The sequence below is a fragment of the Gavia stellata genome, chromosome 11, assembly GCF_030936135.1.
Source record: "Gavia stellata isolate bGavSte3 chromosome 11, bGavSte3.hap2, whole genome shotgun sequence".
NCBI classification, from domain to species: domain Eukaryota; kingdom Metazoa; phylum Chordata; class Aves; order Gaviiformes; family Gaviidae; genus Gavia; species Gavia stellata.
The window spans coordinates 4,638,662-4,652,684 of record NC_082604.1 but is presented as its reverse complement, the minus strand read 5'-3'; positions in this window follow the sequence as shown (position 1 = coordinate 4,652,684).

Below are 14,023 nucleotides of genomic sequence, written 5' to 3'. Positions count from 1 at the left end.
CTTACCTACCTTAATAATTGTGATAAAATTTCTTCTTGATAATGCTTGCAACGTGTTTTTGAAGTAAGCTCTTCCTATTTTACCAATAGGAAAACTAAGAAGGGAGAGAGGTTAAACTACTTGCTCAAGGCAAAAACGTAACTGAGTTGCAGAATTCCAATGCCTTTGCTGTACTCAGAATTATAAGTATGCTCCTCTTTTTTATTACATAACTTTCTTGATTGTTTCAAGGACAGTAGGAGTATTTTCTACACACATGCGTTTATTAAAGCTGCTCATCTGAAGAAGTGCTTTAAAATCTTTGTCAATATTATGTTTTTAATAGTATCTGCATCTTTAGTAATAATATATTCACAGTACTGATATATTTGATTTGTATTTCTTGAAGATTCACAGTGTATTAAAATATCCAAATTCTCTGAAGTTTTCCTACCAATCCAAATAATACTGAAGTCTTTCTGGCATCCCAGAATTTATGAGTTCCAGGTGCAAATATCTGCATTCTACATTTGCATTTTTTATTTAACAAATGTCTGTTATTACATTTTTGTGCCCAGAATCTGTATTATTTCAAGCATTTTTGAGCAGCAGTGCAATATTTGTAATTGCTAAACTCGCAAACCTACACTAAGTGGAAGTAAAACTTATATGGGGCACATTTACAGTTAGTACTATGGGGTTTTTTGGTTTGTGGGTTAAACAAACTTTCATCTTATTTTGTTGTTGATACTAATTCTCTAATATCAAAAGCATTCAGGGAAAGGAAATACGACCCTCTGAATTTGTAGCCTTAGAGGGATTTGGCGTGCTAGCCTCATCTTGTATTCTCTTAGTGTTTAAAACCTGTTGGAAACATTTTTCTGCAGAACTCAAAGTGTTAGTGACCCCAGATTTAGTGAGATCACTGACCTCTGCCTGTCCCGAAGGCAGAACGTTACATCTGGGTTCCTGATTTGGATTCATGTCTTGTATACTGCTAGGCAGCTGGTTCATCATCTGTGGTAATAGTAAAGAGAATTTTTTCCTGTGGCGCTTGTATCTGGATGTCATTTGTCTAGTATATTGCTCAAGCATATTTGTTTTTACTTTCTGAGGTAGCTGTTGACCTGGAGTCTCATTCATAAAGAAGCTAAGGCAAAAGATTTTAAGAGGCATTCTCACAAAGTTCTCACAGTAAGAAAGAAATTCTTACAGGTCAGACTCAAGAGATAACAGAAGGCCAACATTACTGATGCTGTTTTACTGATGATGCTGATGTTACTGATACTCTTAACTGCTACTCAGGACCCGGGCCATGAAGCCCACAAACCCGTGGAAGACATTCAGGACAGGAGGCTGACAATTGTGAACAACTGCATGAATCCTCTCAGCCATTGAGTAATTTAGGTTTGATTTTTTTTGCCTAGACCTTTGAAGCTAGGTTTGTTTCCTCTTCAGGCAGCAAAACCTGAGGCATGACCAACAAACAGTGGTGTGCTAGGGAGCTCCAGGACGCAGGGTCGCTGAAGGTACTCAGTAATTCAGCTAGGAGCTCACCTAGGAACCAGATTGTGGCAGTCAGAATGATGGCCAGACAAGGCTAAGTGGACTGTGCATCAGAAATAAATCACTCACGTGATTTGTTCCCAGACCACTCTTTAATGGTAATATAAACATAGACATTAGTTGTACAGGATGTTATAAGAGTTATTTTCTTATTGACAAATACTGTATGGACCCTTCGCATAATGCTTCAAGACATTGAGTCACATATCCATCTTCATAGCTCCTGTAGTTCCCTAATAGAAGAGATGCACTCTGATTCTGATGAAAAGTAGAGTAACAGCAAAATCAATTTGGAACTTTTGAATGAGAACACCACAAACTTTTTGCACTGAGGTCTCTGGATATTATTTCAAAATTTTTCTGGATAGTGGATGTTTGGTAGCATCATGTAATTGGTCAACAAGAGATCTTCTGTGATGCTGTGCACATGCTGAATTAAAAATAATAGTAAGATTGAGAAGTCAAACACTTCAGTGTTAGAAACTGCACAAATCATTGCTTGACCCAGCCCTTTAGGTAATAACTAAATGTATGTTCCACTCTTTCTAGGTGGCTAGCTGAGATTTTGAGGCCTGATTACAGAACTGTTGTTAAGCCTTAACAATTGTACCAGTATTACTAGCAAATACATTTGTAACACAGGCATGTTCCTAAAAATAGGTCTTTGTTGTAACAAATTGGACAGTTAATATTAGGTGATAATGAAGATTAAAACTATTAGAGAGATATTTGTTCCACAGGCATTGTCCATTCTGTGTACTGGATAAAAAGTAGCTCTGTGGTAAAAAGTACATGTGCAATGATGTAATTCAATATTCTATCCTTCACAGCAAAAAAGGGCCAAATTGAGTTTACACAAGCAACCTTTATTTCTGGTATTTTTTAAGTTTCAGATGTTTGATTTTGTAAACATGAGGTTATTTTCTTTCTTAAATGCAGTTTTAAATGGGTAAATTCCTGGATTTATGAAATAAAGTGACCCCTTGCTCTCTCCCTCCTTCAAATTCCATCATCTGAGTATTGACATAATCAACAGGCACCATTAAATGTTTATCACTTGAGCTAGTACTTTACAGTAGCATTCCCTATATAGGCAGACAGTATAGGAGGGGAAGGGGTTTTGTCGTACCTTTAGAAATTCTTGCTTTCAAAAAAGAAATGGCAGTTTAAGAAAATATCAGGTGGTGTTGCAGACTCTGGAAGAGCTGCTCTGCTTTTGTGAGCACTGACACCTCCTAAGCTGCAGCAACTTCTCCTTCATTTTCTCAAACCTGTTGTTGTCCAGTCTGTCTCGGTCATTCTTGTCACTAGGCTCCAAGATTGTGCTGTTCTGCTGCCTTGCTCCTCCTCGGTCTATGTCTTTTTCTTTTTCTGCGGGGATGGCCCTTGAAACAGATCCAATACAGGGAGTTGAGAGTGGTTTCAGCATGATCAGGGAGGAAGGAATTGAGAACTGTATTTGCTAAAATCAGATTCTCCACTGTCACCTGTGTGTTGCGACTGTCATTTCTGTGTTTTCTTTCCTTCTCCAGCAAGAATGAGGTACTTTTAGGGGACAGACAAGTGGATTATTCTTCATAAACTAGTAAGCATAAGTATGTAATGGTCGCAATTAAGAAATGAGCTTTGTTAAACTGTAGTGCCTTTGAATAAAGGCAGTTAGCACAGGCAAAGAGACTGTTTTCTAAAGAGATTTACAAAGCCACAATCCAGTGTAAATGCTGATAAATTAAAAGGTAACCTAGCTTTTAAGCTGTCCCCTTGCTACAAAGATCCAGTTACAAGTCAAAAGTATTTCCTTCTTAACTGAAGGGTTTTCCATGCATTAGGAAAGACACTTCCTAAAACTCCAGGGCACTCTTATTCAAAATTCATTAAATGACCATGATAAAAAATAGTGTATTTTTCTTTGCACCATAGCAAGCTATTCACATGTAAAGAATGCTGTACTGGCCTTCTTTCTTGTCTTCCACCAAACTTCCAGTTCCAGTTTTTTTAATTGTCTTCCAGTATTAGCACTCAATAGGATAAGTCCAAATCCCAAGTGCTAAAATGCAGTGTAACAAACCACTGTGCTGTGAGCTGGTCCAAATTATGCAAACATACCAGCTGTTGCCAAACAGTTAGCTTGGCACTGGAGCCCAATTAAGTATTTATGCCCATGTAAAACACTTCCCAGAGCTCTGGCTTATATGTACAAAAAAGCCTTTGATTTAAACCAAAAATAAGCTTGTGAGGCAGGGGTGGGGGTGAGGAAGAAACCTTGCATGCAAACCATGGCTTAAGCATAAGGAAATTCTATGCTTTTAAAACTGCCATTAAATCAACAAAACTCCTGTGAATGAAGAATTTTACCACCTTCTTTACTGCAGCAATATTTAATGTTAAAGGCTGTGCCAGGTATGAAGGAGAGGTTTCTGCCTCAAAAGAAAAGGTACTGTGTTGTGATTTTCTCTTTTTCACCAGGAGTATCTTTTGGGAATAGGAAGCAGGGAAAAGGCATTGGAGAAAGTAGGAGGGAACCAAAAATGGGATGATAACAGCAGGGTGTCCTTACCGGGAGGAGCACATCTCTGAGCCTTGGTTCCTCAGTTAGAGAGTACAACTAGCACTTGCTTCGTGCTTTTTTTTCTAGAAAGCCCACAAGCACATCGTACCAGTACCTATCCCTCGGTATCCATCTGTTGTGTAGTGCACTGATGTGCTGCTCTAAGGCTTTACCACTAAATGGTACTACTATGGTAACACGAAGTGGGGAAGACTGATACAAAACGTATTCAAGAGCAGCTTGAGGAACAGGGTGAGTTAGAGAAGGAGAAGAATAGAAGGGAATTACAATAAGTGAAATTAATGTGGATTTACTAACAGAGAAGTGTCTCAGTGTTGTGTGAACTACTCTTCAGGGATAGAGGCAGCCCACAGAAGTGGGGCACTACAGCCAAAGAGTATGTTGCTTTGCATTGACTGTTTTATCTGTGGAAATGTAATAAAAAGGAAGAACAAGGATTTTATTTTGCTTGCTACTTAGGAATACCATGGCCATGCCTTTAAGTATCTTGTGTCTCCTGAAGGGCCTTTTCCGTATTCCGTGTAAGGGGGCTTGGCTATAGGTCTACTTCAGGCTCTTATAATGTCAGGTACAATTTTAAATTGATGGTGTTATAGATGTAGTCTGAAATATAACTATTTAGTATGGGGGAAAGGTGGAGAATTGTTCCCATCTGCTTTAGGTTGTTGATGTATCTCAACAGGAGCTGGTAGCATCTATGTTCAGACACCTAAGTTTATAATATAGTCAAAATAGAAACTCCAGAGGTTGATGCAGTATGCCTAAACTGGATGTCTAGACTAAATCTCTCCTACTCCAGCATATTTTAGCTGAAAACACTTCTAAAAGATAGACAAATAAGAAAAAAAAACATATAATTGTCTTCATGGTGGGTGTATGCTATTTTAACAATGGAATCATATAATTTAGGCTGGAAGAGACCCCTGCAGGTCATCCAGTTCAACCTCCTGCCCGAAGCGGGGCCAGCATCAAAGTTACATCTCTTTGTTCAGTATCAGTCCAGTCAAGTTTTGTGTACCTCAAGGATGGACATTCCACAACCATCAGCCTGTTCCAGTATTTCACCCCTCTCTCTTCAATTTTTTATAATATTGAATTGGAATTTCCCTTGTTGCAACTTTCTTTCATTGATAAATATGCCTCAGCTTCATCCATAGCTGTTGTGCTGTTGTGTATACCTAAGTATAGATACATCAGAGTTTGCTTTAAATGAGCTGGGTTTGGTATCAGAGCAGCTGGTTACAGCAGTGTGGAGCTAGGAAGAGTCTGTAAAATTCATCTGAGAATCATGGAGTGGACAGGCAAGGAAAGGACTGCATAATCTCTTTATCAAGAGGGCTTAATGGGACTAAACGGATACAATTCAATAATAGAGAATCGTAGGAGAATATTGGGTATTTCAAACACTGTGCTAATACACTGTGTTAAGTCACAGCTAATTGGCATTTTATTGCCAAGTTTTCTAGTATCTCAAACTGCTGCCTCCTAAATTGCATTGTGTGAAATGCAAGTCATATTCCATTCATCAAAATACTGCTAAAAGGCCAGCCTCAAGTTGATTCCCTTTCAAAGTGAGCAAGGAATGATTGAGGCTGAACTAAAGCAGTCAGATGTGAGAATGGATGGAATGCAACACAGGATGGAGTTTGTTAAATCAACAATATCCAAGCAAGGTTGAAATGTTATCTGGGTATTGTAACCATAAAGAACTGGAATCGAAAGGATCATTTATAGATACAGCAAGTCTGTACAGAGGGGAGGCATGTAAGAGGTACATGCTCATGGTGAAGAAGTACTGTTTGATTAGGAAAAGCTTGAAAAAACTGTTGGCGTAGGGAAAAGGAAGAGTTTCCATTTTTAGGAGGAGACACAATGCTCACTTCCAACAGGGGCCTGACTCTTCAAAGCAGGGAATACTGAAGAGCAGGAAGGAAGCAGGTGTGTGCAAATGAACACAAGCAACTAGTGACAAGTTAGGTATACAGATTTAAATAAGTGAATGCGGTGGTATTTTGGAGCCCTCTCAAATCTTGGGTGCCCTTTTGCTTTGGTGACCATGTTTCCGAAGAGGTTGACAGAAAACCCTATGTGCTCACAGGGTTAGAGCCCTGGGAAATGGAGTTCTTAAGCTACTTGAGAGTATCAGAGTACCATTTAGGGTCCTACTTCTGTGAAGGTAAGGGAAAGAGTTGTACCCAGGATGCTCAACAGAGTTTAAGGAAGAGGCTAGTGACACCACCTATAGCAGCTGAGGAAAGCTTAAGGGCCCAGCGTTCCAATGCAATGAGTCCCTGACACAACAGCTTGTTAAGTGTTCAGCTTTCCTAACGATACACAGTATTTTGAAACAATTAAATGCATTTACTTCCAGTATCAGCATGACATCTTTATTTGAGGTCTATGGCAGGAGGGCTTATAATTTTAATGAAATACAAAACATATTAAAAATAAGCCATATATAAAAACAAGCCATATATAAAAACTTGGTATCAGTGACTTAGACCAGTGTCTAAAGTCAGATGAACTGCTAAGAAAATGCTGAGAATATTCAAATAGAAAATTAACTGATTCATGATCTCAGCTTAATATATCAGCAGGATGCACTGTTTAAAAATGAGTAGTGATACAAAACACCAGATAAGAAGAGAACTCTTTTCTTTTAAGAGGTAGAGTTGAAGAGAATTTAGAACAAGATCAAAAGATGATGAGGTTTTAAGGAGTAAAGTATTACTACTTATAGAGCAAGAATAATAAAAATTAAATCTGCTGAAACTGTATGATTGCCAAGCTGCTTAACATAAACATGTATTTTTTTTTTTGGCTGTAATCACACAGATCTGTTAATTTGGGATAGCTTCATTTTCTTTTTCAGGAAAAAAGATGGTTGATATGATAATATTAAAAGCTGAAAGGGGAAACAAGCTTGCTGCATCTCAGTTAGACACAGGAAAAATAAATTTGTCTTCAAGAATGCCAGATCAGAGAGTATTTGCCTCTAATGGTTTCGTTCACCATACTGTAAATTCAGGGCAATTTATAGAACTCTGATCTGTCTTGTTATAGCCTAAATTTCATGCGTGTTCAGTTTAGGCTTTGGCACAGATATAACTCTATTTTTACTGGAGTTCATTCTTCTCTTTAAGTGACCCCTGAGAATCTTCCATTGTCTCTTTCTTCCGTTGTCTCTTTCTTCAGTGAGTTACATTAGCTGCCAACTCAAAAGATGGGATGAGCTCAAATTTGAGAGGACTGGAGTGTCTTAATGTTTTTTCACTACAGTAACAGCTTTGTCTGATTAGAGGTAGTTGTTTGTAGGAAAACATTAAATACTAACTAACCTTCCCTTTATTCTCTCCCATTACAGTCTCTGTAAAAAGACAAAAGTACATTTGGGTAAAATACGGTCAAAACTGCATATTCAAGTGTCTGAAGCTAAGCCATGTCTGTGTATATGTGTCTGCAGTTTGCATGCACCCAGCTGCTATAGTGCAGGGAGCAAGGGCTTGTGCTTTGTGTAGAACTAGGGCAAGATGGCACAAATTCTAGGACTTAGGAAGTTGTTCGGACTAAATATTGTAGGTGAAGATCATGCCTCATGGCCTGAAGTTCATAAAACTTACCCTGAGTTAGTAAACTTAAGAGCACAAGGTCCGGTGATTATCAAACATGCCACAGTGCGAAAAAGGGAGTCATACAGGATATGGCAGTATGCTGTGATATGGCTTTAGTTCAAGTATTTTTCTGAACATGATACTTTCTCAAAACCTCCCTGTCTGTTACTGTGGTTATCATTCTTTAGCCAAGGTCATAAGCCACTGATAATAGATTTCAGTTCTCAGGAACCAATGTTTTTCTAAACCCATTTCAGAAAATGGCTTTTTGATCGGTTGCACACTCTCATATCAACACATTTAAAATGTTCCTATATGCACATTACTCAAGCTGTATTTTTTAAAAAGTATATGAAGTTTACTGCTGAGAATTGTTAGTATGTGGATCCACAGCAAGATCTTTTTATGGTTTAATGTGTAGCTGTATGCCTCAGAAGTACTGCAAGAAGGGAGATGCCTTGCAGAGCATGAATATCCTCATCTTGGTCCAGGGACAGAGTGGCACAGAACAGGCGCAAGTTCTTCTCATGGAGGCTAGTGTCCAGGACTAAGATCCTGTTTCTTCCTCTCCACAGATTATCTGAAGTGGGAAGAAGGTGCTCATTTTCCTTCCCACCTCTTTTCTCCAGCATGCCACAAAAGTTGTGTCTGAGTTCTTTTTCCCTAGAGACAGATGACTATACTTTTAAGGCGTGTCTTTTGGGGCTATAATTCTTAGGGGGGTGGTCTACCTAGGAGGAAGTCTGATAATTTCTACTCTCAGCTTGCCCACATTATCTTTTCCACAGAGGTTTCTGTTCCACCCCTGGGCAGGAAGGCTCAGTTATTTGAAGAGCTCCCAAACCATTGCACAAATTATAGCGGACATAATAGGGAAAGCTAAAAGCAATGCCAGTTAACCATTCTTTAAGTTACTACAGTTCAGCTTGTACCTCTTAAAAATCTAAGGGAACAGCGAGACAGGCAGCTGCTTATGGAAACCATAACAGCTATTCCTACTGGCCAGTTATGTGTGTTTCTTGCACCAGACCCTTTCTCAGAATGACAGTCATTTCTAGAAAATAGTCTTGAAGGACCTAAGAGGGGAGATAAAGAGTATTTTGGTTTTCCCGTTTTGACCTTCCCCTCCACAGCATCTTGCAGTTCAGCAGTGCAAGGGTACCAGAAAATAGTACATCTTCCTCCTGTGGCTATACTGCCAGAGAACGCTGCTGGTCAATATGCACGTGTGCTGCCCTCTGACTGCTGCAGAGCCAGTCTGTGTCAGTGGACGAGCCTTCCACAGCTGTTTTCAGTACAACTGCTATAAAATCTGCTCTGAGCATTGCTGTCAAGCCAGAGACTCATCTATTCAGGCTCCCACTATGCCTACAGGAATGCTAGTAAAGGTGGAATTTTCACGGTATAACCGATATTGTTGGCAAAGAGACCACATCCGTTTCGTTGATTTCCAGTTGCTGGTGTTGATCTGTTGCTTGAATAAGTGCACTTTTAGCTACTTTTTCTAGAGCTAAGCATCTTTGCCAGAGGTTGTATTGGCAAAAGACATCAGGCGCTGTTAGTCCAGGGCTTACAGCTGCTGACAGGGCTGTGCTGCTAGAGTGCATCCACTTTGGCACTTTATTGGTAACTGTGTGTCAACTGTGACCTTGCATGCTTCACACAGACAATGGAAGGCTGGACTGTGCCATTTTTTGCACAGCTGCATAAAAAGCTGTGGTAACAAAACACTGCGCACTTTTCATTCTCTGCTGATCAGAATTTGTTGTATATCCAAACCAAAGTGGTCTGCTGACCAGCTTGATGCATATGTCATGAATGAGTGGTTTAGGCCGCTTAAAGCATCACCATCAAGGGTACTGGTAAAAGCTATTTTAATAGAAGTTTGTGCAAATGCGACTTAACAGAATTTGATGGCAAGGTTCACTCTGTTACTTGCTAAAACATACAAAGGAAAATCAAATTAGAATTGAATCGGCATGATTTATGCAGAGAGACTAGAAAAACAAAAGGGGTAAAGAATAGGGAAGACCCTCCAATTGAGTCACGAGGTTCAGAATTAACTCCCTTGCTTTCCAAACTTCTCAAAGAGGAGTTTAGGTGCAGCTGAATCCAGACTTAGTCTCAGACTTGGTCAATGACTTATGTCTAAGGAAAGGAGAAGGTACAAGGGATAAAGAAATCCTCCTGTTGAGCCACAAGGCTCAGAATAGACCCCCTTGTTTTCTAAACTCCTTCTCGGAGAGGAGTCTAGGTGCGCCTAGGTCTAATCCTAGTCCCAGACTTGGTGAATGGGTTTTACATAAAGGATTATGTGTATTTAGCAGCAATTTGAGGTTCATTCACGGTTTGAGGCAAATCATAAGATCTTTGCAACTCTTAATGGTAGATTAGTTTTAAGATTTACAAAGCGACCTAATCAATAACAATAGCTTAGTTACAGATTGATTCACACAGACATAAAGCTATAGCTATATACAAAGGTACCTGTTAAAAATTTCACTCGAGTTCTGTGAAAATACTCACTTCAAATGTCTCGGCATTCCTCAACAGGCCAGGTTGAGTCTTAGGGAGGAGAGAGTGTTAGCCCAGGTTGCGGTCCGCCAAAATTTCACAAACTGGAGAGTTTGTGAAAACTTCTGAGAGGCGTCCCACTCAGAGGGAGATGCTGGTCGCAGCCCTCTGTGGTCCAGGAGAGCTCAAAGGGTCTCACCTGGGACCGCTGTTTCTAGGTTCGCAAGATGATTGGTGTTGTTCCACTTAGGTTACAATCCTGATAAGGAGTGTTCCAGGGGTTTTAGGGAACGATGGATCGTTCCAATCTTCTTGTTCTCATTACCCGTCTCGGTCAGGTAACAGGAGTGCCAGGTACAGTCAGTGCGGTTTTTGCCTTAACCATGCAAGAGTTCCTGGAACAGACAAGGGATGCTTAACCGCCCAACTCATTACACAAAGGCCAGGGCCTAGGTGGAATTTCTGAGATCGTAGAGCAGTCCAGGGGAGGGGGGGAGAAATGCACCACTACAGCATATCCATTTCTCGTATGGTTTCTAGAATTTGGCATATGGAATTTTTGACTCTCTTGAAGTTATCTAAAGGAATTCTTGACGGTTCAGTGGCAACTAACATTATACAGAGGCTTGTCCTTATCAGCAGGCAATTGTTTGCTCCTTGAAGCTATCAAGAGTAAAGTGCTAACCACAATTTACTCAAGTTTCTGCAAAACCAACACAAAACCTTCTCCAGGATTTATCTCCAGGAATGATGTGGAATTTTTTCTAGTATGTTTTGCTGGATTATCTGAAGAACAACAATGAAGTACTCACAATCTCTTTTGGTTTCTGCTTCACTGAGGGCTTTCAGATTCTTTTCATAGGTGACAGGAGTAGTTATCAGCAAGGTTCATGTATTCCTCCAAGGGATGCTGTGGACAAGTGCACTTGTACTGCCTTGTTATAGCCTTTGGTTCAATACAACATACATTTTGCCAATTTCCATTTCTCTATCATGGACAAAGTTTAAACCCCTTCCTGTACCCTCTTCCCTCACGAGAAAGTCCACTGTTAACCTGGCAAGCCAGCAGCAGTAGCAGAGGAAGTGCTGAATTAAAATGCTCCAATGCATTACAGTTACCCAACTTGGCTTTTGCTTTTCAACAGCCCTAATTTTGCCTGTTATTGTGCATCTCAGTGTTTAATAATGCAAATACCTAGCCAACTGTCAGTCTCTTTTTCTCAACTGATGCAATAGTTTAACATTGATACAAAGCCCCAAGCTCTGGGCTGTACTCCTTAAAACAGACGACTTGTGTCACTCAGAGTGGTTCCCCCTCAAAATGGAGCACTTCTATAATTTCTTCCAATTCCTAAATAAGCTAACAGCATGTCTATATAGGTAGTAAATGACCACAGTAAGAATTCCAGAATAGTTCTCTGTACGGACACGGCTCTAGAAAAATAGCTTGGGGAGGGGGCGTTATACCAAAGCAAACTACTTTGCATTTGAAGTAAACTGATTATTCCAAAATAAATCACTCTTCTATAAGAGTGTCCACACTGGGAACTACAATAATACATATTGCTATACTGCCAAGCACAAACTAGAAAGAATAATACTTTTATTTTAAACAATATCTAGCCTATGTGAACTCCTTTTATTCAAGACTATTTCCATTGTAAGAATAGTATTAGACAGCCTGTTTCTGTTCAGAGATTCTTATCTCAGTGTTCTCAAAAGCTGTTTTCCAAGAGGTCACCAAAATGACAGATAAGTGGAAAGCTTTAATATTCTGCCTGGAAAGAGGAATTTTTCTTCTTCCATTTCTTAGACAGCATACTTTTCCCTTAAGTTTGTTTGGTCCACAACAGTATCTTACATACTGTTAGGAAGTGCTTATACCCTACGTTGTCCAGTTCCTATGGAAAACACAAGTATGTTTCTGTGAAACAGATACTTGTATCTGTTTCAACCACTGTTAGAGAAAATGATCTCTCGCCTCTAGCTTCAGCAGCCTTTTCATTAAAATCCTCATCAAATCTAGGAAACTAAGTTTGAAATAGTCATTGTTCTTGAAAATAATATTCTATATTTTCATAAATTCAGCCCTTCCCTTTTTTAACTAAGAATATTCCTGTAACACTTTTCCAAACAAGAAGGCGGCATTTCCTTTCACTACAAATCAATACTCTTTTAATTAAGGAAAGTAATGTTAGAGATAGGTTTTCATCACAGGGCACACTATGTGCACATCAGCTCCACCTGAGAAAGTGGCAGGGACAAGCATCTTGTATTACAGCAGCATGGGGAAGCCCATACCATCAGTACAGACTCATTGCACTGTCTGTAACAAAGCCTTGACAAGGTACCCTCTGTTACAAATTTTTTCATCCTCTCTGCAGTGTAAGTAAGGAAGTTAACTGGTGATAAACAAAACTTTACCAACTTGGAGGAAAAAACAAAGAGCCATAAAAACACTAACTAAAAGAAAAGACCCTAGTCATATTAAAACTCCAGTTGTTTTAACAACTGTACAATAAATGTATTGCAGGGAGAGATTAAAACTTGTGAAATTAACAGAAAGTTGCTATCTATACATTCAGTTTCTTTCCTTTTCTGTGATACATATTTTACAGGAAATAGGTTGTTGGGCTTCCTACAGCAAGAGTGTACGTGCTCTGTATTTTTCTTTAAAACATACACAAATTGGCAGGACTGGCTGATCTTGCTTAGATCCCATTTTACTGTCACTGATGAAAAAGTCTTGGAATTTCTGCTGTTTCCATCCAGCATCATCCAGTGGTTAGAAAGTGGTACGATAAAGAAGGTAGCACTGTATCCTCTTATGTGGAATGATGTGGAATTCTCTCCAGTAATTCTGGCTGCAAATAGTTGTTGATTGTAACCTTTCTTTCTCCTGACAAAGGAGAATGAGGCAGGAATTTTTTTTTATTGCAGCAAACCTTTTAAATGGAAGCATGGAGCTGGATGAATTGTAGTGATATAGGGAGGAGTCAGATAACTGAAATTGTCAGTGTCTAGGTGTCAACTCTAGGACAAAATTCAGCACAAGTTCAGTGTAGCTCTGTTGCTTTCTTTAACCATACAGAGTTTTATGTTTACCTGGCTTGTAAGACTCAGCGAAAGGGTAGTTGGGACTTCTGTATTTCCACTAAAATAAAATAATACATTTTTATGGTGTTTAGAAGTTTAATTCTCTATTTCTGCTATGTATAGACTAGTAAGCTCAAACTTCTTTTGCTTTTCCTCTTACTGTTTTTGAGTCCATCACACCAACTAACTGTAATACCAGCGTACTGCATTTGTAGGTATTAAGCTCTTTTCTAGGACTTTATATAAAAATTGAAGAGGTAGAAAATTCTGTGCCACCAGGTATCACTGATGCTCAGTGTACAAATCAAAAAAAAGAATTAAGAGATTGATGTGCTATGTATAATGCCTTGAGTAGATCAAGCTTGAAATATACAAGCCCTCACTCCAGAGACTGTGCTGGGTCTACAGGTATTTCCCCTATGTGCCTGTATCAGGCTTAACTGATGATCCACTCTGGAGCTGGTCATGCCTTTATCTGATGCAACTTTAAGTCGCCACTATCAGGTACAGTTTCGGTAGATCACCGGTCTTATCTCTGGTAAGTTATCCTGTAGCAAGGTTCAAAAAGGGATTGAAGTGCCACCTAGGACTGAACAGAAAAGTAAACTTGAAATTCAGTCCAAGAAAGCAGCCTCGTACTACAGCCCTAGTATGCTACACTGGCCCCACTGTTTTCATTTTAACCAAG